Source organism: Atractosteus spatula, chromosome 2 (assembly GCF_055471065.1).
Source record: "Atractosteus spatula isolate fAtrSpa1 chromosome 2, fAtrSpa1.hap1, whole genome shotgun sequence".
Classification (NCBI taxonomy): Eukaryota; Metazoa; Chordata; class Actinopteri; order Semionotiformes; family Lepisosteidae; genus Atractosteus; species Atractosteus spatula.
In genome coordinates this window covers 38,363,499-38,391,414 of record NC_142707.1, presented here as the reverse complement: position 1 = coordinate 38,391,414, position 27,916 = coordinate 38,363,499, and positions in this window count along the sequence as shown.

The following is a 27,916-nucleotide window of genomic DNA, read 5'->3' as shown; positions in this document are numbered from 1 at the left end:
GTTAATAACCCATGATGCACTTCTGAATTAGCATGTTAACTCTTTGTTAACCAAGTTATGCGTTTTATGCAGGTCGGGTGAAATAGATGCTTCACAAAGATGCTGCACAAGTGGGTTCCCACATTTACGTTAATACTGCTCAGATAGTAAGTGAATTTGGTCTGTAATTGTGAAAAAAGTGGGCACTAAAACATTTTGCAAGAATAAGCTAAATCATTAAAGTAGAACTTGTGAATATCAAGGTTTTACTGCACTGTGAGGGGCCTGAAGCTTCAGGCAAGATGACAGCCTAAACTACAATCTACAGAAAGATATGGGTTACATCCTACCTCCGTCAGACACCTGACGAGTTGGGAGAAAACAATTGGTGATGACTTAAAAGTCAGGAAGTTGACAATTCTGGAATACAAAAAAAGGAAAAAGTGAACAGAATTAAGGACACTATGTGGGACAGTTGATTAATTCTATGTGCAATAGAGTGTGCGCGATGGATTTTATGACCCTATGCGTAACTGATCGAAAAGTAAAGGGGTGTGGAGAAGAAAAGAGAATCCAAGCATACTTATCCAAATCGTAGATCAAAGGTCATGGTCAGAGACAGGTTTGAAGGTCTGGATTCCAAAGGTTCAGAAGAAGAAAATAGTTACAGTAGGTGGTCTCGAGAACGAGAAGGTGAGCTCCACTAGGTGAAAACCAATACTGAGCGTTGAAGTCTAGGTGGGTTTAAGTAATCCGGGAAGTGGAGGGTGTGGGGATGGATGGAAGATCTGGTTGGTGGATTAATTATTACGGCGGCATTTGTTGGAATTGGAAAGGGCTGAAGTCTGATTGGGAACAATGCGAGGTGGTTTGGGAGAGGTTGGATTCTGGTTGTGAGTGGCCGTAGCACACGATGTGAGTTTTAAGATTTGAGAAACGTTTTGAAGATTTTGTGTGAAGCCAATAAGCACCTTAGTTGCCTGGTTGTTATTAGAGTTTGGCGTATAGTTAGTAGCTCAAAGAGGAGCTTAGGATTTTGTTTTTGTTTTGATTGTGTGCTCTTGATTTCCCTAACACTTTAAAAAAAGAACACTCATTTTGTATCTTAAGACTGTATGCTTGTCTGTTGTCGTGAAGCTCATCTAATAAAAGATTTCTTCCTATGGCAAGAGATCCACAGGTATGTCACAATGCATGACCAATATGGACCAATAGGCCTCCTCTTGTTTGTAACTTTTATTCGATTAATAACTTTTTCAGCCCTTGAAATTATCTACATTCAATGTAATCTGTTTGATATTTGTCCAGTCTTGAATTGTATCTAAATCTTTTTTAATTTCATTTGCTGCTTCTATAGTATTTGCTAATCCTACTATTTTGGTATAATCTTCAAACTTGACAAGTATACTAACTATACCAGAATTTAGATCATTGCTCTAAATAAAGAATCAATGTCTGCAAAACTGTAAAACAGACTGTTGATGAAAGGGTTTAACATCTTTATTAATCTACTTTGAAATAATGTACAGTTTTCTATATAGGTTATTTTGTCACTTTGTACCTCAATGAAAAAGCACAAAGAATCATAGGTGATTTTATCTCCTTGATTTGATATTTTAACTGCCACATTTGACATATCTGAAAATTTCAAATGAATTCAAGCAACTGGCTTGTTTATAAATGATAATATGAAAAAAGCTTTATGCATTTTAGGTATCCAATTAAATTAACACATTTCCGAATTCTATGGTTTCCATGGTTTCTACATTCTTTGGTAGTCTGCTTACAACTATACTCTAAAGGTAAAACAAAAATTGTGTTGACTTAAGCTGTACAAGCACATTGTTGTTATTGTATATACTATATGCCAAAGTATGGTGATTAATTTACTTTTCTCATTTTATAGGCTTTAAACCTTAATATGCTTCTTTGTGACCCTAAACCGTACCATACTTTATTAGGCAAGGCTGACCTACACTATTAATGGAATGCCCTTCCATTGCAGAGCATATACACAGGGACAATTTAGGGACAGAATAAATAGCATGGCCTTTGGAAAGTGGAAGAAAGAAAACATGAGTTTGTGTAGAAACATGGAATCTCTACACAATCTCTACAATGTGCTTTAGACTTAAACTGAATGCAGAACCCAATAGCTGTGAAGCAGCAGCACTATTCATTACACCACTGTTCTAATCCTAGAGGTTTTAAATACAGAAATGTTGTTTCTTTGAGAACTTATTACTAAAAAGTTAGAAAACAACAAATAATGCTTCAAAATGAAATTATGCCATACTCTGCTGCTGGTGACCTTACTTCTCATATTTTCCAGAAGCACTAGTTTCTTGCCAGGTCAGGATATACTAGTGTTAGTAAACTGATATCATAAAAGTAGGATTTATTTGGTCTGCAGAATGTCTGTCATCACAGAACTGGAATGGAAAGGAGAGTTTTAGCAGTTCTTGCACAGTAACGCTGGCTACAGTAGAGCAACACATTACAAGCTTCCTGATGTTCACAACAGGCTTAACATCGCCTTTATAGAAATAACATTAAGTCACTCCTTCAAAACTGAAACCAAACGCTAAAAAAAGTGTAATGGAACAAGGAATATAAATTATGTTAAAAAAAATCTGTAACCATTACCATATGCAAAGTTCCAAAATTAACATATACTGCATTAATATAGTAATAGTAATAAAAAACTCTGTTATATAGCACTCAAATCACTGTACAGCAGGTGTAAAAAACAAAAGGAAACAGTTGTAAGGATAGCAAATTACAAATATAAGGGCATAAGAAAGACAAGCAGTTACAGTAGAAGTGCAGTAGAGGATGCCTGATGATTAGAAAATGCAGCAGACACAGACACTAATTAAGTAAAGAAATGTTTTGAGTCTAGATTTAAATATACATCTGTTAGGTGACTGTGATATCTTTTCATAATAGAATTCCAGAGCTTCAGGGCGCAGAAAGAGAAGGCCTTGTTACCCATAGAATGTAAAAAAACATGTGGGATTATGAGGACATATAAAGACCAGTGTCAGTCAGAAGAAGGTTGCAAGATGGGGACGAGGAAGATAATAAGCCAGACAGGTACCGAGGTGCCAAGCCTTGTAGAGGCTTATACTGTAGGTGAGCATGAGGATTTTAAAGTCGATTGAAACTTGATAGGAAGACAGTGCAAAGACAGTTGTAATGTGTTTGCTTGCACGAGACCTGGTCAGGATTATGGCTGCTGAATTCTGAACATATTAGAGTGTGTTCTGTGTGGATTTACATACCCCAGGGAGTAGAGTGGTGCAGTAATCAATTCTAGAAAAAACAAAGGTGTTGAGCAGCTTTTCTACAACAGTCAAGACAACATAGGATGCAGTCTGGTGATATTTCTTAGATGGAAGAATGATGTTTTGATATTCTGCACATGAGGGTCAAATGTCAGAAACCAGAATCAAATCCCTTATTTCTGAAATTTAAAATTCAAGCATAGTGCCATCCACAGATAGGGTTACTGCACTGGCTTTATGCAGGTGATGGGAGGTACCAAGTAGCATGACCCTTGTCTTCTCGCAGTTTAAGTGAAGGAAATTTTGAGTCATCCAAGTTTTTATATCACAGATGCAATTAGTGAGTGCAGAGACACCTACTTCAGTGTAAGGTTTTGTATGGGCATAGATTTCAGTATGCATAGAAATTATAATTAAAAATAATAAATAAATAAAAAGACATTGTGATTCTGATATCTGACCAATCAAGAACATGTAAATGTTGAAAAAGCAGGGGACCCAGCATCGAGCCCTGAGGAACACCAGACTTAACAAACCCAACTTCAGAACTAAAAGCTCCAAGAGTAACAAAATTCCATTCTGAACAGAATGTTTTACATTTACCTGTTTTCTATTAAAAATGAAACATTCATTTGAGAAGAGGGACAGTGTCCCTTCCTTCTAGAATCTTCATCCTACCTCATTGTCAGACATCCAGATTTAGCCTTTCAGTACAAGAATTTCATTTATTCATTCAATTTCATTTATAAACATGTATTCGAGGCTTTCCCTTGCCATCAATGATAATGACTGTCTCAGGCAATATCTGGTCATGTACTGTGCAATCTGATCACTGCTAGCAGTCTTGGACACTTTTCGTTTGATCCTGCATTGTGTTATCTTTGAGCCTCAGAATGCTGGGCTCCTTCCCAGATATACCTCATCCGTTTGGTTTGGCCAAGAACCATAATCTCTCAAGAGTTGATATAGATTTGGAATTTCTTCATGCTTGTTTTTACCACTTCTTTGAAATTCTTCTTCTGTCCTCCTGTGGCGCAAATGGCTAATTGGGTAAATTGGTAACTGGCAGAATTATAGGCAGTTCAACCAGTTTAACCACTTGGGGGCCCCATTGTGAAAGGGGATCCTTGAGTCAGCCACATATATATAAGTATAAGCCCACATTTAACTCACAGCACCACATATACTGTGTAAAAATCGTCTGCTTTAGAAAAATACTTGCTATATAAATATGTATGTATGTATAGCAGATGTGATTTACTTTTATTTATATGGCTAATACTGAGTGTTTGTCAACACATGGGACTTTCTAAATTTCCATGTAGATAATTTCATCATTTCTTGAAAGTTTTTGTTGAAACACAATCCTGTGAAGGCTAGGTATTAATTTGGGGGTGAGCGTATGAATGCAGAATTAAATTAAAACTAACAGACAACACATACGTGAGAGACATGTAAAGGTCTGTGGGAAATGTATTGACTGTGTTGTTTCAATCTTCTAATGACAAAATACAGTTTTACAGTTTATGGGGGGAAAAGACAGGAGGAATGAAAAATCGACATTGGTGGCAATTTATCATTTAAATCTGCATAAATAATTTTTTTGTTATCTAGTGTGGAACCAGAAACTGAAGTTCTTCCATATTTCACTTTCTCAATGCTGACTGTACATAATTGATGGCTCCGTCTTCATTGTAAGGACAAGGGAGTTGACTTCGGGACCCCTTTCTTATATATATATACATACACAAATCTATGTAAACATATATTTGTAGCATCTGCACCTTCGTACTGATGTGATATTTACATTATATCCAAATCTATCCACATTAACAGACAGGTGTATCTAATTTATTGCTGGATAGAGGTATTGCACATTAAACACATTCATGGCAATTAAGACATTATACAGTATATCTAGATTTACTATGCACAAACTATGATATCCTCTCTGCTTATTTGCTTTTGAGAAATATTTTTTTTCTTATCTATAACAGATGTAAGTTCTGCAACATTTTTCCCGCCTGACACAAATATCTGTAGAATGTGAGAGAACAGCTTCTGCTTTTTGTCAGACAGGGAATGCAAGGATCCGTTTCCTTTTCAAAACTGTAGTTTAAACTACAGTACTTTTTAGGATGTAAAAATCTGAAGTATTTAAACATCTGTCTTTTCAACATGAAATTACAGACTTTAATTTATGTAAAATATGGAATCACTTGTTGATATTTTAAATATTATTGCATTTTCAATAATATTTACTCAAATTATCATAATAAAGATATTATTGCCATATTTTAACATTTGCCATGATTTTTCAGTATCAGTTTTTTGTATGATTTCAACTTATGTACCACATACTATCAAATGATTGTCTTGATCTACTACAAATATTGGCCAGACAATTCCCCTTTCTTCTGTGTACAGTTTTATTTCATTCTCCGTATTTATGATGCTTTATTGCCATTTCATTTCCTCCTAAACCTAAAACAAAATCACTTGTGTTCCAGTTTGTTTATCTGTTTTACTCCGTTTTGCAGTTCTGAAATAGTCATAAAAATATTTCTCCACACATTGCGTGCAACATGTGTAAGGATGTAAGAACTGCATATGATTTTCTCCCCATTTGTCCCCCAGCAATGTACTGGGTAAAAGGATAAAAAGGATAAAAGGTAAAAAGGATAAAAGGAATAAAAGTGACTTTACACACTGTCTCTAAATTAAGTCTCACCACATGCCTTTAAGAGATAAGATCATTATTTTTTATTATATGTTTTCAACTCAGTATTTAAAAATGCATTTTCAAAATAAGGTATTTAAGAACAGAAACCAACACAAAATGTTAACTGTTAATAAATAGAAGAAAATTAGGATGCATGACGGACACTTCTAATGATTTTCTAATGATTTTGAAAGGTGACATGGGGAGATTAGAGGCAAAAAAAATAAAATGCTTTTTTTCTGTGAAAGGAAGTTACCCTGGTGTAACAAATATTCATAGATAGAGTGTGTGTAAGGGAATGAAAGTGAATTATGGTGTTCACAGGAAACAAACCAAACAGCTTCTTTAGACGAGGGAAAGAGTTGCCTCAACATTTTAAAAACTTTTAACTGCATTTCTGAGATATGTTCTAAGTTAGTCTTGTCTCAACACCACTGGAAAGGCCTTAGATCTTGTTCAAGCACTTGTGCTTCCCATAGATAAGTTTATTTTCAGGATGGTTTCACCAAGAGTTCAATAAACTTTACAGTTTTCCATTAAAATGCCGAGTCACAGGGGGTGACTTTGATGTGGTCAGCAAGAAGTTATCCTCAGGGCATAATGTGCCCTTTACTCTAACCACTAGTACCACAATTAGGACCAGAGTTTACAGATTTCATATAAGGATAAAAAAGATTATCACATTTAAACTTGTTCTGTTGCAAATTACTTTTGATGTCCATGTGCTTAATAGGGCCCAATAATTCTTCAAAAGAACACTACAAGACTTGGAGCAATTGTAATACCAGTGCCCTGCTATTGTTTTGCTTTATTTAATGAAGAAGGAAATCCAGGAATGTTTCTGTTAAAGTCATAATCGTAGTGCTGAAACATAATGCATGAGAGATTTTTAATTATGTGCATTTACTTATTTAAATTATGTTTTCATTATCTATCCTTTTTCATTTTTATATATTTCAAATTAAATTAAATATGCAACCATCATATAAAAAACATCAGAATTCTAATTTTTCTAAGCAAAATTTTAATTATCTGGACATTCACAAGTATTATTATCATGCACTACACATACAGTACACATCCGAAACCACAAAGACATATATATTTCCTGATGATTAAAAATAACCTATGTAGTTATCTGTTATCTGTTATATATATATATTAAAAGTTGAAACAAATATGTTTTAATCTAATATAATATTGTGGATAGTAAAAAGATTTTAAATCAGCTCACTCTTAAAACACACCAGAATCACTGGCTATTTCCTGAATTGGTTATGTCTGATTTAGCTGCATTACTAGAGATCTGAAGCAAATTTGAATGTCTCCTTTAGTAATCTTACTTTTCTTTTTTTGTTCATAGCATATGACAACTTGTTAACACATTAAGTGAAAGGTCACTTTAACTTAATACCACATTACAGTTACGTTCATTGTAGCAAATTACAGTGGTTATGATTAAAATGCTTTTGTTGCTTGTGCAATTTGTATTTCACATTATCATTTTGGGAATTTAAATATTTATTAGATTTTCAGGTGTGAAAACCTTTAGTAATAAAAAGCATGGAGGTCTCTACTGACTGAAGATTTAAAAAATTATAGTATTTTTCTTCTCACTTTTGATATTTACTGCAATTGAAGACCGAGTAGCCAAACAATTCAAACTTGTAAAACTAGGACATAAGAACATTGAGGTTACAAAAATGTTAATTTGGACCAGTTAGCTAACATTGTGGCTAGTAGATAATTGATCGTAGTTTTTCATCCAGCTGTTTCTTGAAAGAAGTGTGACACTGATTACTATAAGCACAATTATTTCCATGATTCTTTGCTTCCCTCTGGTGGTTTTTATCAAATTAAAAACATCAGCGTGTCCAGAAATATATTTTTATTTGTAAGATATTTTTCTTCTGGTCAACATTTGTGAAACAGATATATATATATAAGTATACACTTATAACAAATAATGTATTATAGGTCCAGCAACATTTTATTTTATTTAGATAATTATTATTTAGATACTATTGCAGTATAACATCTAGCTATACTGGGTTAAAAGTAAACACGTTTCTAACTATGAATATAATACATTTCACAAAAGTGACATTTGTCTATATGTTAAGGTTTCTATATTAGTGAATGTGAAGACAGAAGTAATTCTTACACTTTCTTCCTTTGCAGCAAATATACATTCCATAACACTCTTACTGCCACATTGGTTTTCCATAGTTTTCATGACAATGGGACTTGCCTGGAAGCCATCAAAAGTGTTTGCAGTTCAAAATTGTTTTTTAAATTAAATGAAAATGTTTTTTTTTTTACTTTTCCAGTACAACATTAAGTCATAAGGGATAACATCATAATGTAAGATGTAATCTTGTGAAAAGAGATGATATCACCCTCTATTCTGACACTTTAAAGGAAGCCCCTGTCAGACTACTGGAAATAAATTTGCTGTGAATAGCTAACCAGTATTGAAATCCTTCTGAATAAGCATTCAAAGGGCACTTTGCCTATTAGTTAGGCCCCTAAGGAAAATGTCAAGAATTTTCATATAAATCATTTTTAAATAAATAAACTTGGAAGCAAAGATTTTTGGTGTCATTTAATGCACGTAATGCTAAAAGGGTCCTATTTTGTTGATTCCTATTCAGACAGGAGACTACAAGTTTGATATAATGTTATGTTTCTGCCACCTTCTGTTGAAAAGAACCAAAGCAATACTTTCAATGCTAAATTCTAGAATAATATGAAATAATGCCAAAAATCTTTTTCCCCTTACTAAACAAAAATGGTTTAATAGTTTGCACAGATAAACAATAGAACTTGATTAGCTTGACCATTTTGTTATCTGAGAGTAGACTTGCATTCTGCAAAAACTCAAGTTTTGTAGTTCAAATAGCAGACAACATAAGTTGAATTAAATTAACTTCAAGTGGTCATTAAGTGAAAAATTACAGCACATATGAGGGTGTGGAAAATTCAGCAAAAACTCAGTGATTAGAGCTTACTTAGTCATAAACTAACACTATTAACAAACTCAGGAGTTCTGCCAGGTCTCATTGGTAGACTAGGCAGACAGGTATGTTGCTCAAAATTCAGTGAGCCACTAAATTCTTCAAATATTTTTTCACCTAACCTATAATCTGTTTAGGTTTCTGTATTGATTGTAGAAACACTTAACTGTTTGCTGCCCTAATGTAAGTGAAATAGCTATCTATGACTGCTGTCTATTTTATGAATGTGAAGTGGATTTATAAATCTTTTTAGACAGTTTTGCTTTTTTCAGTGTTGTGAAAAGGTGAAAGCTATTCATATTCTCATTTCAATAATTCATAGCAACTGCTTGTCTTTAAATGACACTATAGGCTGAAAGTTGTTTCGTGAAAAGCACTCCTTTCTGTGCAAATTAATGAATACACAGAAGACTTCTTTCTACTTGGAGTAAATTTCAACATTGCAGTATTTGAATTATCAATACAAAATCTTTCGCTAATCACACGCAGGCACACGAACTCGCACTGCACAAGCAGATAAGACAAGTTACATCTTTTAAAGTAACTGACAAAGTCTGGTCAACACATGAAGAAAACCATAGTCTGGGACTGAACTGCAATGTGGGCAATGTGGGTACATAGTATATCCCTAAAACATCTGTTTTGTCTTTTACTTTATTTAATGGCATGAACTCCTTCTAGGCGTTCAATAGCTACAGACTCTAATATTCACTCTAGAGCCATCCCTTAAAATCTTTTCGCCAAAAAAGTAATTTTTTTCCCTATGGGATTAATAAAGTATTATCTATCTATCTAATTCCTAAGCTTTTCGGAAAAGGCACATATACAGACATGGAAGAATATATTTTTCTTAGATATGTTTGACGATAAGATTCAAAGTACCAGGGAATGCCTCTTCTATATAATTCTATAAAACAAGTATTCATATATAATATTTTACATACACCAAATAAACTCCTTCTGTCCCTTCACTGTTTAAGTAAGACGTTACCATGGCTCCATGGCTCAGGTTCAGATAAAATTCAGATATACTGTATTTCAGAAGGAATACCATTGGGGATAGGCTGTAAATTTCAATATTTATGTTGGCCGATCTGTATGAATTTTCACCACCTATACATCAAAGGTCTGTAAGTGTAAAATATTCTTTTAGTTACAGGATTTATAGATTTCATCCTGTATAGAATAATATAGGATGTAAAGAGGAAAGTCAGAAAACATAGCTATAGCTCCTTTCCAACAGTTAATCTTCTATTTAAATGACGTTTAGTTTCCTCTCCTTATCCCAACTTTTGATATCCTCTTTTTAATCATTCACGGGGAGAGACAATTATTTGTTACTGGAGTAAGACAATTAAAAATTCTAGGCAATTTATATAAACATATAATTTAACTGGAAAGTATTCATTTGAATGGAGTGATTACAAAAAGAATGTTACCAATTATGTTTAATTACAGAGACTTATTATTTGAAAGTGACATCTTTATTTTATGTTTTATGTAAATCAAAGATTGCCACTGGTGTGTGAAAAAGAGACTAAAATCCAGACTGGAGAACATATTTGCTTAAAGAGTTAGAACAAAACAATAAGTCGCAGGACCAGAAAGTTCAATGCCACTTCAGCGCCTCTTCATTAAAGCTAACAAACATAACTATATTTAGACTTAATAGTGTACACATATACTGTATCTCTTTAGGTTTGAACTAAAATATATTTTCTTCCTCTTTCTTTCAGCATGGAATAAACCTTCACTTGTTTCTTTGCAGCCTAGGCATGTTGATGCAGCTACCTACTTGATACTGTATTATATATAGCTACATTACAAATAAACATGTAGGGTTAATTCCATCGTAATAATTAGTGAAGTTGTTAGTTTTAATTGACTTTTACTTGTTCTTGTGCAGCCACCAGACACTCACACACTTGAATATCTACGATGTAAATGTATACAGTACATGCACTCTTGAAGAGCCTTGATCCATGACATGAGTTTGTTATTGTTATAGATAACCATGGAATAAGACAGTTCTGTGAACCAGAAAAAAGCAACAGTGTTTTTTTTTATTTTCAGTAATGTGACAATAAAAAATCTAATCTAAGACTTTTATGTCAACATTGTTTTAGTTGAGAACAAAAGAACAATAAAATTAATATAAGATAATTCTTAGGCGAGATGAACAAGGCATTGATGACATTCCAAGCCCTATAGTCTCAGTATACATACTACGTACTATATATTCTGAGCTCCAACTGTAAATCATCAAGAATGTAAAGGGCTCTGAATGACATTCACGTCAACTACGGTGATTCCAGCCAGTCAAATCATCTACTGTTGCATTAATAAATCGGTTTTATTAGTTCTCAATATTCATCAAAAGAGACCCCATCAAAAATCATACATGAATAAAGTTGAAATGAGTTAAAGGATGGTCAGGATTTATGGAAGCGAAGCTCAAATTATTCCAAAAGTAGCTGAAAATATGCATCCATGTTCCAGATTGTAATAATTGTTAGTGGTGTTGTGGGTAGGGATTTCAATAGGTAGTTGAAGAGAAGAGACCGATTCGGTCTTTGTGCACTGTTGTTCTGTTCAGTATTTCATTTCAGGGATAGAATTTTTGCCCCAGAGAACACCATAATATTTTATCTGTGTCTTGCTGTAGAAATATGCTAGATAAAGCAAAACAGGACATAATCACTATTAATTTTACTTAAGGGGAATTCCTGAATAAATTTAGTCTTGAAATGTGTAAGAAAACACTGTATTTTCTTCTGTCACCACAAAACATGGATACTCTAGTTCATGGTTACTCAGGTTGGAACACTTCAAGTAGTATGTATCCCAACTGACACCAAAATGTGAAAAATGGGGGCCTAGGGTATGCTATCAAACCCATGAGACCAGGTTTTTGTGCATAGTCTGTAATTTCCTCTTTAACCCTGAGAGATTGTGGAACCCAAAACAGTTGATTCAATCACAAACTGACGGCTACAGTAAAAATATTTTTAAATTTTCAGAATCATGTTGGATGTCAGAGTTAGATAATTGTATCAATGACTTTATAAAGAGAATACTAGAAAAGCTTTCTTTTCATGTTATGAAGTCACAAAGCCAGAAAAATAGCTCATTATGCTGTCATGAAAATAATTTTGATTTTATTATATTCAAATATAAGTTAACATGATTCATTCTTTAACTTAGTAGCTCTGAAGAACCATCTTGATCTGAAAGTCTTCAGGTAATTGTTTGCTGTACATTGTATTGTGATCTGAAAGAAAAAACTGTGGAATGTCTACTGTATATTCTGAAACTGAGAGAAAATGTATTTCAATATGAAAATAAAACCTGCATCAAGTCCCAGATAATGATTTATGTGTAGCACAATAAAACATACAGTCTTTGTCAGAATGGTCACTTGCCAATTATCAATTAGCCAAAGGTCAGATGAAAATCTGCAAAGAGCAGCAGATGCAGTTATTTATAAAGGGCCCCAATTTGCACACTATCAGAAACGAGGTTAAATACAGCATTTATATCTGTGTTAATATTTAAATTTATCCAGAAGCTCAGATAACAGCTTGGTCTGTGAAGTACAGAAATCTTGAGTTGAAATTCTGTGAGACATAAACTGTAATAAAAGTTTTTTTTTAAATGGTTTGAAGTTTAGATTCAAATATAAGTTAACATTATTCATTCTTTGGAATAGCTGTGAGATAGCATCTTGCTCTGAAAGCCTGCAGGTAATTGGTTTCTGTACCTTGTACTGTGATCTGAAAGAAAGAATTGTAAAATGTTCACTCCTCTCTTCCCTACATCTTAAATAGAGAGTGGAGAATCTGTGCCACAAATCTAAACCACTGAACATTTTATTGTTATCAGTAGAGGAATCAGCAATAGAATACTGTTAAAATGTTGTTCTATGAAATTCCTGTAACATGGAAGCATCCACTCTCTTTCTATACAAAAAAATCAGCAACTCACATACTTTTTAGAGCTCTTCAAACTTTGTACCTTGCAGATTTCAATTAGGTTATTTCAAAGATAAAAAATATAAGAAGTCACAGAAATACATGATAAATAAGAGAAATATAAAATCATGATGAAAGATGGAGTTTATACAAGTGCTTTGTAAATATGAAATTATAAAAGTGCATCGATATACCAGCACACTCAAGGTCCTCACCATTACTTTTCACAATGATAATAATTCCTTACACTTTGTGGACACTCCACTCAAAGCGCTTTACACCGCTTTGTAATGGAGACTCCTCTATGTGCAGCATCCACCTGGATGATGTGGCGACAGCCATAGTGCATCAGTACGTTGACCACACACCAGCTGTCAGTGTGGAGGAGAATAGAGTGATAAAGCCAAATAATAGGACGGCATGATTGGTAAAGGTCAATGGGAAATTTTCCAAGGACGCCCGGATAGGATAGGTAACATTCTACAATAGGTTGCCACTCAGAAACCATCAGTAGAAACTATCCATCTTGCACTGCCTTCACAAATGATCCAAAGTGACCATGTTATGGAAGACTGGCCGGCGTACCCCAGACCAAAGAGAAGCCACAAGCAGTAAAGCAGGAAACCCTCCAAAAGAGGGAGGCCTAACTGCAGACAAAGGCTTGCATTTGGACAATGGCAGCAGAGAATAATGACTATCCAATTCTTCATGATTTCTAGGAACCCTGTAAAATTCCCTGGCTATATCGCAGGGAAGGTTGAAAATCAGTATGCAGGGTTTATCAGATCCTTTGGGAGCATCTCCATAACTGTGATGACATCTGTGAACCTCAAGAGGAAAAAGGATAGACCAGGGATCCAGCAAAGGAGTATCTTCTTCAAATACTTGTAACCATCATTTCCCTTCAGCACCTCAAGCAGATTGTCCGGTTGGATACTGCAGCAATGTGACCTGAGCTCCAGGCTATTTATTTTCTCTGGGAATTGTCATCATCTGCTGACAATCATTAATATATTAAAATATTATTTTAGACTGATGCAGTTCAGTTTGTCGACACTTGCAGTAAGCTTTTTCATCGCCTGAGCAGTAACGTCCTGATTGAGTGAGTGTAGAACTGTTCTAATGTATTGCCTTGTTGATCAGTCCCAAAGACTCAGCAAACATTTATGCTACAATTCAAGGAAAATGTCTCTTTCAGCAGAAAGAGCTCATTTGACCACTGGTTTCAGCTCCCCTTTTTTTACCTGTTGTTCTGTCCAGTGCAATATAAGGAAAGACATCTATTTCTTCCTGAAACATACATTTAATTTGGTATTAAAAAGCAAACAAACAAAAAGAATCCATATAGGAAAATAAATATATTTAATAACAGGGCAGTAACAGGAGGAGCTTAGTGGAAATTGGCTATTGTTCAGTGCATGCCACATGATCTTGAAGTAATTGCTGAAAGTGGACCAAAGCCACATTTTTGTGTGTGCCAAGCATAGAAAATTGTACAATTAACAAATCACCTTTTTCTACATTAGATAGTGGACAAAATTAATACTGCTGCAGTAGTAGTATACAGTATGATGGGTTAAGTAAAGATTAGCATAAATCAAGCTCCACTAAAACAGCGTTTTAGAAGTTACTGGTACCTGTTATATTACAATTAAAACAAGAAGACAACTCAACAGATTTAATCACATTGTAACTGGATGGTACAAACACAATTCATTCTCTTATCTTTATTCACAATCATTCAGTGCCTAAGATAAAGATTGCTTTTTTATAGCCCTAGAAACGTCCGTGCTTTATCTTATTCGCTTGTACTGTACATCTGCTGAGCTAAACACATATCTGAGGTGCAATTCAGCTATGGAATTCAGTGTATCCAGCTGGAATTTATACTAATTGCTATCAGTGATAACAGGAAAAATCTTGCATGCCAGTATTAAAGATATGAGGTGGTTAAAGGGCAACATTCACTGTTTCCGTGTTGCACATACAGGTGGTGTATAAAAAAACATTAAAGTTATGACCTGAGGATCCGCTACAAAAATATGGGCATGGTAAAGGCTGTTAAATTGCAAGAAGAATGATTTTTGCATTTTGAACACACTGAGATATCTAAGATACTAAGATATTTGAGTGCTACGATATCACAACCAAGCTTTTGTATGTATGTATTGTACTATTATTATATAATTCGTTACACTGTGGCTGTGTTGTGTGTGTTAAGCTGCTGTTGCACTGCAATTTCCCTCACGGGATCAATAAAGTATCTATCTATCTATCTTTTAAGTGGATATGGCATATTAGGAATGTGAAGGAATGGTTACTGTAAATATTTTGGGTATTAGTATTCTATTAGTTCTAAATTTTCATCAGTATTTCCAGTGATGAAAAGACTCATAGCATCTTAGCCTAGGACAGTTCTATTATGCATTCATGATATCATGAATGTGGTTTATAATAAATTAAGCAAACATTTTAGAAATAAAAGTGCATACCAAATAGAATACAACACACAGATGTAAGGTATATTAACAGGGCAGAATTCCTTATATTTTTCTGTTTTTGAATATATTGCATCCCATAAAATAAACCCTATATCTTGGCTTAAACTTGAACATTTTAAAAACCATTTAAAAACATATACAGTATGTGTTTTTGTATTAAAAAATACACAAACAATACATATCAACAGACTTTTTAAGTTATTTAAAATTTTAACTTTGTTGTAGGTGTGAATAGGCATATGAAATTGAAATCAGGTATTGTATTTCTTTACATGCAATACTTTGAATGCCTACAACACTGAGCCATACAAAGACAAAACCATAGCATATATGAATCTGTAATACTGGAGCCTACACGGAAAACACTTTACAGTATCACATGCACAGAAAACAAAGGAAAAAGGAAAGGAAAATAATTCAACAAGGATTTAATGAAAGGTCATGATCATAACAATAATCTGCATGTGTTACATGGTCTGATAGTAACACATACACAAGGTCTGGCTAAGAATGAGGCAATGAAAATGTCTTATGAGGTATTTTGGATGAGGTAACAATGCTGTTCTCAACAGTTTTTATAATATGGAAAGATTCACCACAATAATTAAGATAATGTTTAATACTTATATGCTTCACAATTATAAATGGCTCATATCTTCTTATACTGAATGATAGCACTGCAACTGGTATTCTCTCCCATTCTCTTGAGAGTTGATTAAATTAACTGAATACCAAAGGCAACATAATTGATACTCAATAAGTTAGCAGTAATCAATGTATAACCAGTGTAATATTATAATAAGTGAATTATTTCACTCTGCAATTACTGGCACAGAAGTTATGTTCATTAAAGTAACTATAGCCTTTTCCAGTTAATTACATAAACAATATATTTATGCTAAAAATAAATTTAAAATAATCAAATTTACAATATTACAATAGATTCCAGATGGCATGATGGTTCAGAGGTAAGCAATGCTGCCTCATAAAAATGCCCTGGGTTTCTAGTGTGCTATCTACATGGAGTCTGTACATTCTTCATGCCAGACACTCCAGTTTCTCTTCCAAAGACCAAAGCATGCATGTGGTTTATCCATGGGCCCAGAGTAACACAGGTTAACTTTTTCTAAGCAAAAATACCCAAAACAAAAATCTCTCTCTCTCTTTGGAGTAAAGACTATATACACAACATTATGATCACTATTTATTTTTGCTACTTTTTTCCCTCCATTTTTCAAAACAACTGAAAACCCTCAGACTACCAGGACTAACAATCTTGCAGGTCCTTCCAAACAAAAGACCTCAAACCTGCCACTGCCACACCCTTTTAAATCCAGAGATGAGTTAGCTAATTCCTGACAGCTGGACCTCATTAGACAGGAAATAAGATGTCAATTATCCGTTTGCCTTTCTGGAAATGTAGTCCTCTTCCTTTCCTGCACAGGGAAAACTACATTTTTTAAAGAAACAGGGTTACAGGGGGTAGAGGTTTATCAACACTTTAGGCCCAAAGCATATTCACTCTATTACTCTGCACTGCATTCTGTCACAGTCATTAAACTCAACCAATTTACCAAGACTCCGGCAGTCCTACCAAGTGACAGAAAGCTATTATTTTCTAACCAGACCCAGACAACCATATGTAATGCCCCAGCTACTATTAGAACATGAGGAAAAACCTGAGACATTGAAGTCAAATTTATAAACTACTGGGTGTTACAGATAATCTATCACCACTTCAAATGGTCAGTCTGTTACTGTCACTGTGGCACAATGTCTCTGGACCGTTCACCTGTGGTTTGTGAATTGAAGCATGACATCTCCATGGGTACTGTGAAGTTTTGGTGTTTTCTAATGAATATACAGCTCATTTTGCATATGTGTAGCAAGTGTATAAAAGAAGAAACTACAAAGGCTCCCTGAGGTCTGTGATGCATGAAAAATTGGGTAGTGTTAGTATAATTTAGGAGTACAGTTATCCTTATTGTTTGCTATGTTGTGCATCATTTTTTAAATTTGAAATCAAGTTATTTTAATATTATACACACCTGATTTGGAATGGACAATTGTTTTCATCCTGCTTTAGGGTTACTGTGACAACAACAACACATTTTGTACTCAAAGACCAACACTTCTGGCATTTCACTTTAGTTTTTTCGTATTTTAAGTAGTCTGTATTGTATCTTTTGGAACCCCTCCAGGTTCCCAGCTCTTTCTTGTTCAAGTTCATTCAAGTTCAAGTTCATTGTCATAATACTCATACACAGGTATGTTGTATAATGAAATGCTGTTTAGCTAGCTCTTAGACGGTAAGTAGTACAAAAAACAACAATACAATCGTGTAAGAAAAGAAAGACAGAGACAACAGGCAATGTGCAAAAAAACAACAGGTAACAGGTATTGTGCAAAACAACAACAGTTGTGCAAAATCATATGCCAACAGAATTAAATAAAGGATACAAAATTATGGGGAGTGAACATCTTGACATGTGAGGTAGAGGGATCATGTTTGGTCAGACATGCCTGTCTCTAACAGACACCTGTTCCCCTGACACAGCACTAGTATTTATGTTGTATTTTCTCTCTTTCTCTTCGCACACTTTTGGAGACTGCCAGTCTGTCTGCTTCTAAAGGTAAAATTCAGGAAGTATTCAGATGTCATCCTGTGTTATCTAGACTCCCCTCTCAGTTGTAGGGAAATATATATGATGCTACCTTGCCAAGTCATGCCCACTCTTCCAAATGCTAACACCTCCAGTCTGCCCTGGTTCTATTTCTTAGAAGAACACTTCTACACAGTTCAGCCTGGAAAATGAATCTCATCAATACCACTGCAGTGGCTTGGAGTCGTTATATCTCCTAAAACTGAGAAGACCCTAAGCAGTTGAAGCACTCAGCCAACCGGATACTGCCATTTGGATTAATTAGTCGGCTAATGACAAGATCCAGGCTCACATCAGTGACTTATAGACAAAAAGGTTCAATCTGCTTTCTATCTTAACAGGTTATGGTACACATGAGCCAATGGTGACCACATTTTGGGAAATGTATACCAACAACTGTTACATTTCTCTACCAGCAATGGTGTAATTATACTTAAATACAGTAAAGCTTGTCCATACATACTGTAGCAGGAAATACTCAAGATGCTTTGCATATTTGCATGGTGTTAGCAACAGAATGTTAACCAGAAAATGAAGAGGGTAAATTTTCAAAAATCAGAAGTTATGCTTCTTAAGGGTCATTAAAAACATGGAGACTATGATGGAAATACCATAGGCAAGATTTTGTCCTGGAAAGCATAGCAGTCTATCTCATGGCACAAACACATAAGTACCTAGGAACATTTCAGAGACGTCAGTTTACCTCGACAGTATGTCTTTGGGAAGTTGGAGAAAACCAGAGCCTCTGGATAAGGCCTATCTTAGCATTAACCACAGTCAGATAACTTTGCTGATTTGTGAGTAGCTCTGCCAGCAAATGTCACACCATTTTCTGTCTTGAGTTTGATCATATTGTACACACACAATGTTTTTTTATGATCTATGGGTAGCTGAATTAATTGCCCCACAAAATACTTTCCAGTTTTCTTATCTGAAAATTATTTACAAATTATGGATTGTTATTACAACTAAATCTTATAGAATACACATCAAGTTATCTTGAAACTAAGGTTGCACTGAGATAAGATATCAGTCCCTCTACCATCAAGTTATGCATTACTTACCTGCCACAATATTCTATTTCTGACATGTACTTGTATGTTATATCACGTCTGGAAAGAATGCCAAGGAATACTAAGCACTAAGTGGACAGATTTAAACTGAAACATAAATACAGAGAGGTTTTCTTCTCAAGATCTTCCTGCTTGAAATGTGTTGGTAATGCAAAATAACTTCATGAATACATGTTAAAAGCCACATTTACAGTTTGGGAAGGACAATATATTAAAAATGTTTCCTAAAAAAAGTTTGTCATGAATGACTTATGTTTTTCTACTCTAAGACATTCTGTTTTATTATGAGTCAAAGGACATTTGAAGAAAGTTGTCATTTTCCATTTGCTTTCAGGATAGTTGTGCCTTTTCCAAACTCATATTTTCTGCCTTACTGCCTGTGGATAGTTTCAATTTTCCAACCTAAAGATAAGTCTTTGATTTTTTCTTTACACAAAGAGGTAGTGTAGGAAGTTAAACTTTAAACTTAAAATATATATTCAGGGGTTTCATATAAAAATAAGGCTTTGCTTTTTCCTTCCATCTGTTTAATGTCTTCTTTGGGAAACCATGACTACCATTTAGCCTGTAAACAATGTTCCCATTTTACACACCAGATCATCAGAAAGTTGATAGTACTTACCTAAAAATGGCTGTAATTTTAAAATTTCAGCTTTTCCAGTAGTTGAAATTAAGTTAGTACCCTGGATAGTGCCAAGTCCACTTTTCATATTATCTTAATTGCCTGGATTTCACTAAGTATTTGATAGATTTTTGTAGCCACAAAACTTTTCTTGGATTGGATTCAAAGAGTACACTCCGAACATTCTAATCAGAGATAACAGTTGCTGACAAATGGGCTTCACTCACAAAAGGTTCTTAAAAACCATTAAACAAATATGTTCGCTATCCTATAAGATGTGCCTAAATAACCATAAAGAAAGCTATATTTATAAAGGTGATTACTCCTTATTAAGACATGCCATTGAAATCACTAGTATATCAATAGCATAACAAAATGTGCCTTATATGAAGGTTGTGTGTCATATGTAGCACACAACTCTTACTACAAAATAGGAACTTGAAAGTCATAAGAACATTGTTAACTCAAAAAATGTATTTCATAGTACTCTGAAATGTCAGAAACTTGGAGTCTTCAAATGCTAAAAACCAGAAGAGAAACCTGAAAACAAAAGACAGACGTCAGAACCACACTATATTTGTGCTCAATCTGTATCTTGTGAGGATGTCTATCAAGCAATTAAGATTTACCTTACTTTATAATTTCTGGGTATTACTGTTCTTAAGGCTCTGAACCTTTTTTCATTCTCTATTTTTATAATGACACAGTTCTCACTTGGAAAGGAGTGCCTTCATGATCTATATGTCTACATCAGTTGTATATATAGTAAGAAGAGAAAGGAGACAAGATGGAACAAGAAAACAGGCAAACAAGAGATAAGTCAATGGTTTGTTATGAGGTTTTGGAGATTAAACAGATTTTGGGAAGATGGTGAATTTTGGACAAGAGCTTTGAGTTTTCAGAGTTTGGGGTTTGCATCTGATTAGCAATGTAGCTGCATGGCTGTATTTATAGATTGGGACACCACAAGAAGTAAAGTTTGTAATCGGAGAGAGACAGACTTTAGTTTGTGGTATTTTTTTATTTTTTACGGAATAAATAAATAGTAGTTTTTTACCTAATGGCTGCATACATTTCAGAAACCCGTCTAATTAAAAAGATCTACTGTGCCCCCCATACCACATATAGTGTAAGATGTGAATTTTCAGAAGTTTTGGGGAATATTACACTCTAGCTGTCATGTGGTAATAGGGATTTTTCAAGATTTTAAGAAAAAAGAATTCAAACTTGGATATGCGGTTGATGAGTGATGGTAGAACTCCATTCTAGATAAACTATAGTAAACACCTTCTGTCAGGCTATGTGAAAAAGAATACTGGTGTTTCTGAAGGTACAGTAGATCTGGGTTTGAGAATCAAGGCTTAAAGCCATTATCCCCCTTAATGAGAGCCTTCTGTGTTATGATAGATTAGTCAACCCGATGACAGCCTGGGAGAATGAAACAAATTTGATTGTGCTAGAAGGTACCTCATTGTGTTCATGTTATAAGGAATATGGCCAATACATACCTGATTGCCCCTGAAGAGAAGAAAATGTGCACAGAGAGACAACTACAGAAAAATGCCCTCCAGCTGAAAGCCTGGGAAGGAGGATAAAGAAAAGAAACTGCAGCAGGGAATATTAGAGCTGCAGCACATGGACATAAATCTGGTGATGATGGTGATGGCTGAAATCCTAGTATGAATTAAAAAAGGACAAAAGGAAAACTGTAACTGAGTCTACTAAAGGAAATACATTTTCGTCCAGTTTAAAGTGTGAAGCAGACAGAGAGCAACCAAAATACTGATTTGAATATACCGTGTAAAGAGTTCACCAAAATCATCAGGTGCAGGTTAATGAGCACAGAGGATGATACTGTGATAAAGGTAGCTAACTTTGAGAGACAATTCAGTCAGGTTGAGAATGAATGCACACAGCAGAAACATCTGATAGTCACAAAGCAACAGTAACCCCTTCTAGACAGCTGAAAAAGGCCAATCAAGAGGAGACTACCATAACTGGTACACTGCATAACAGAGACTCTGCTCTCATTCCAGAAAGCAGAGGTTAACAGTGACCTAGAAGCCTCCACTCCACTCGATTTTGACCATTTAGTCAGTTGAGTATGGATGGCAAGTCATTCTGCAGAGTTTTTTGTTGACTGTGGTTTTGACAAAACCCTCCATCCTATCTGAACCTATCACGCTCTTACTATGCTAGCTTCCATTTAGCAAAAGTACATAAGCAGATGCAAATAAACTTTTCTTATATGTTTTCACATTCATCTTGTCAGTTTGTAAATACAATGTTTCATGGTGTGTTTATAACCTTTGACAAAGACAGTTATCACATTAGACCATACTATGAATATGGCCTAGGTACAGTATAGGTAGTAGTGGTTAAAGCATATAAGAATGCAATGGTATCTGTAATGTTGTTTCATAATACACTGTGACCCTTGCCATTCTGGCTGGGAATGGCTTGTAAGTGCTTTTACTTTCGCTATTAAGTGCACTAAATGCGTAGGACTTTTCATATTGCAAACTGATATTGCAAGACAACTGTTACCGTGGAAATTGAATTGGTCCTCTCTCTTAGAATATGAGGCTTTTAAAATACTTTCTTTATTATTTTCATGAATCCATTAACATTATTAATTATGTGTAGTTTTATGGTAATCTGCCCCTTTGCTATCCTTTCAATATAAGCTCTGATCCTTTTAGCACAATGCATTCTTTTGCCAAGCAAGTGCTGCACTTAATATATCTTGATTAGTCAGTGGGATAAGGGTTTCTTTTATAAACCTTGTTTAATGTTTAGATGCCTCATCTAGTTTGGTGTAAATATAATTCTTACTAATGTTATTAGTGTAAATATAATTCTCACTAATGTGCCACCTGTTTGTTGCCAGCAGCAATTCAAGTACAAATTGATTGACTGTCGTCAAGACAAAGATAGTACTTTAATAATATTTTTCTGTATTATCAGTGAAAACAAGCAAAGAAGCACACATCAATATTTGTTTTCATTGAAACATTTAAAGCCTTTCTATGTGTAGGCTGATGTGCATTTTTCCTGTGATACTTTGCTGAGAAAGCAAAGTTAAGTTAATGAAACTGCAGATTTCTTTCTTTCTTCTTTGGATTACCATAAGCTTGAGCATCCATGTCAAAGTATTTTCTATTATAGGAATTAAGTATGTTCATATTTGACTTATGTTTCCTGAAAAAAGCTGAAGTTTGAAGAATGATTTTTAAACAGAAGAAGTCATTTATGTACCTTTTACTGAAGTTAAAGTAAACGTTTGAGAGTGTAGAAGGTGGGATTCTCAGGTGAAAATCTTATGATACAGTATGTGACCTTTAGGACATACAATATTTTAATACTACTAAAAATATAATATAATATCTGTATAGTATCTATACAGATATTAAAAGAATATTAAAGAAGAGGAGTGAAATGAACAAAGGGCACATTTATTCCAAAAGAATGAACATGGTTTTGTTAAATTTGAAGAAGGAATTGAAAGAGACAGACTGATATGTCACAAACCTAAAGGTTCCAGGTCAACCTGGTTAAATAAATAGAAGTTTCCCACCCTCTCCATTAACTTAAATTGTAAAACATCAAGTGATGCAAGTGTATACCAGCAGCCTTCCTGTTTAGACCAGTTAATACCCTCAAGGCAACAAACTAATCTAATCTCCTAGGTCAATCTGACCTCTACCAACAGAACAAAGAAAACAACACCAAGAGGATGTGCCATTAGAGGATTAAATTACCATATGCAATAAATACACTTTCTCTTTAAATTCCTAAAACAAGAAGTTTGTATGTTTCAATAGTACTTAGGAAACAGGGATTCATTTGGTATTTATATTATATTTGTTTTAAGAGGCTGAGTGAAAATACCAATCTTTGAATTAAGTTGCTTATGAAGCTTTTATCAAAAAAGATGGAAAAGACAAAAACTTTAAAGAAATAGATATAGAAAGCATAGCTTTAAGTTATTTGACATTAGGAATTGCATCCCTTAAATCTGGCTTCATATGTAATAGATTTTATCCTGTGGTGCTGTAAAGGTAAATTTTGTAATATTAGTCAGGACATTAAAAGATTAATTAATTGACATGATATCCCAGAATCTGTGCTTCAGACATTCATTAATTGAATCATTAATTACATTACTTTATTGTTTCATTACACTAACGTTCATGATAATTTAAAGGCTGTTTTAAGTGTTAAAATAAAAGAAAATGTACATTTTAAGCCTAGACCATTTTATTTATAGATTTAAAATGCCCATGCTGTCAGCATTCTGAATTAAAATCTGTGATTGAGTATTCAATCATAAGAACATAAAACCAAATGGATAATAAAAATGGTTGCTGTGTTATTGTTATGAATATAATGATTACATTTACTGTTCTTAGATCCCCTTCTCCTTACCCAAGATCAGTATTTTCATACTCTAATCACTGTTAAACAAATGTCTACTTGGGTTACTTCTCTGATAGACTGAAACATGACGAAGTTCAAATACAGTTTGGATCTCCATCAAAGTAAACAGCTTCAAGAAAATCATTGCAATTAATTCAGAGATTGTGTGTTGAGTCAAATGCATAAACAGCTACTTCAGAAGCACTACTGTTTCAAATATTCATGAGTTTTCTTACAACATAAACACCATCAGAACAAGTGGCAACGATTACAGTAGATCTCATTTTTAGCACAAAAACTACATTATGGTCAGACATTTGTTTAACTTACCTTTTTCTTCATTTGCTGCAATTGTTGTAAATTTAATTTTAAAAAGTATATAAAATATATAAAAAAAATGTTGATAACCAAGTGGAAGAAAAGAAACAACAATTGACAATGTTTTTTTGATAAATTAATATTCTTTAGCTCTTCTTGAAACATTTTGAAATCTTTATAATTTCTGTAACATAACTATATATTAAAAACAAACATCATAAAAGATTTTCTAAATCTTGCATAATACTGTATGTGATATAATTTCTCTCTCTTATGCATATCTCAATTTCTGCTTCTGAGCCCCTGAAGAGCTTTAAGACATTACTGTGATGTATTTTACATTTTTGAACAAATGATTTTGCTGCAGTGGCAGATTCTTGAGAAATTCTGAGCAAAATAATATATGAAAGTACAGTTTATGAACTGAATAGAGAGTAGGTATTATTTTTTATTTATACAATTAGCTCTACAGAGAGTACTGTTAACAAGAGCTACTGCTCTTATGAAGGAGCAGAGAAAGAAGGAAAAAAGTAACATCACAGAATTCCATTTAGCTTTTCAAAAAATGATAGCAGAAATTTGATGATGAGAAAAAAAGTCTAGTAAATTATAGTACATTACAAGTTGTCCCAACATTCTCCAAAACAGCAGTTAACATAAAAAATATCATTTGGCAAAATGTAGCTGAACTTAAAATGTTTTATTTCATTTCTTGCAATTAAAAGTAGACATTTAGATTTAAAAAAAAAATTCAATGGGAAATAATTCTTCTCAAAGCCAAAGCCTTCAAAGGTGACCTTTTGTGTTTTTTTTATAGTGGATCAACACTAACACAGTCATTCGTTGCACACGTAAAACATCCAGAGATGTTGGAAAAGCACTTTTTCAAAATGTATTATACTGTTTTAAACACTTACTTTCAAGGGTTTTATTTTCACCATGTAGGATAAAACACATGGAAAGCTAGGTATCCTGACACTTTGTGTGCCCTTGTATGATATGAACCAAATGCCCTTCATAAACCACTTTTTATTAATTCTTCTTTAGTTTATCTGTTAAGGAAAGAAACATTAAAGTAACAAGTATGTGCTTTAAAATAACTGAATATACAGTACATTAGTTAGATAACTAAATAACATCAAAACAACATAATAAAAAGTTGCAGCATTTTACTGAAACATGGAATACATATTTGTAGAGTCCAGAGGATGTTGAAACATTCTTTGCAATGTTGTCAAAATATAACGCTAATGTGATTCCACTGCAAGATCACTAACCAACATAATATGTTGTAACATTATGAAAGCTTAATAATGATTTTAAGATGTTCCCAAATAATGTCTTTAAAAACATACACATATACAGACTGAATTAATATATGTGTCCCAAATATTGTTTAATGTCTAACATAACTGAACTACACTTTTCCAGTAATATTGTGAAGACCTTACTGAAACATTTTGTCTAGAATAATAAAACCACAAATCTTCAGAAACATTTGGGAATGCCATAAAATTATTATTAGTTGTAGAATGTAGAAAAAATATAATATTTATCTGTTATCTGCATACTGACCTTTCACACTGAAAACTGGAAAAGTACAATATCTCACAAGGCTGTCAACTTAAAAATAAGTATACAACTATAATTATAACATGTATGTATAGAACAAATAGAAATGTTTGAGAAACCTTTTTCTGGAATCTCCATAATTTTATCAATTCTACAAAGCAGCTTCTATACACAGTAATCACTGTCTACATTTGGAGCACACTGCTTTCTTTAGAGGAGTTAATTTGGTCAAAAGGCCCTCACACAATGTTTATGTTCACACTGAAGGGCTTACAATGTTTGAGCTTGGCCTTTTGGCCTTCGTTTCCTTCTTCATGTTTAGCTGTGAGAAAACGATACTAAATTACAAGTCTTTTCTTAGGTCAGCTCCCAAAGTGGAATTGAATTTCATACCAGTCTTATCTGAGTTATAAACATCCTGTTAACAGAAAGATCATTAAGATACCACAGACGGACTGGTAAATATACATACTTATTTTCATAAAATGATTTGCAACTTAATATGTATTAAAGACGATATTATGCATTTATTTTTTGTGCTCAAGTTAATAGAAATAATAGTGTTCAGCCTACGCATTGGATAATAAAGTCTATGACAGGGCAATGCCATGTGTTATTTTGGGGCGTTACACATTTAACAGTTAAAAATTTTGAACATTGCAATAAATATAAAATAGTATATGTGTATATAATTCATAAACAGCCCTTTTCGAGATAATATAAAGTGTTAATAATTTACTTTTTTATTGCCGACATTAAAAATAAGAATAATACACCTTCTCGCATGTGACTTTTACATTGCCTGTAAATGTATTTTTTTTGTATAAACTAAGGAATTCAAACTGTGATTTGTGATGCAGTCTATTGATGTCATCTGTGTTCTATAGATGTTGGTCTCCTTGATGACCAAATTAAAATTTAAATATTTTTTACCTTAATAAACTTAACCCTTGACAGAACAGAGTGACAGGAGAGCCACCTTTCATGTGAAGAGGAGGGTCCTCCTAGTCTGTTCTACTTCCCCTGTATTGATATACTGTACATAATATACTATTATACTGCCTCTCATCCAACAGAATATTGTCACACAGTGTTCATACTTTTCACTATTACAACCTTTTACTACCTTCTACCTTTCCTACCTTCTAAGAACTACTTTCTTTAAGCTGCTGGAACATGACTGGTGGCACCTCAGATTCGACCATTGTCCATAACTTTGATACTAGGTTTTCAATATTTAAATAAGCTAAACAAAATGTCAATGGTTCCAATGAGAAAGTGAAAGAGTTGAGTTCCACAGTGAACACTACCATGCTAAATCCAAGGAAAAAGAAACAAGAGTAAAAATTGACCAACTTTTATTCAAGTGGAAGAGTTAGAAATTCCTTCTTGAACTACCTTCTTTAAGCTGCTGGAAATGGTGTTTTCACAATAGAAGTGAAAATAACAAATTTTACAAATGAAGAAGGTCTCTTAACCTTTAAAAGATAAAATTAATGTTTTAGTGAATTCAAATACCCTTCTGTTAGCCTTAACTTAGCCTTATTTTCATTATTTGTGTTTACAAATTATATTAATTCATACAATATTTTAAATATACATAAACATCATTATTTAGACACCAAGTGTTTATATGTTGCAAATTTCAAGAAAATGTGAGTAATTGTTTACAAAAATGTTTTGTTTTATAATAATTTATATATGGAAATTTTATACAATTTTTTTGAAAGTGGTTAGCATTTTTGTCTCACAGTTCTGAGGCCCTGGGTTGA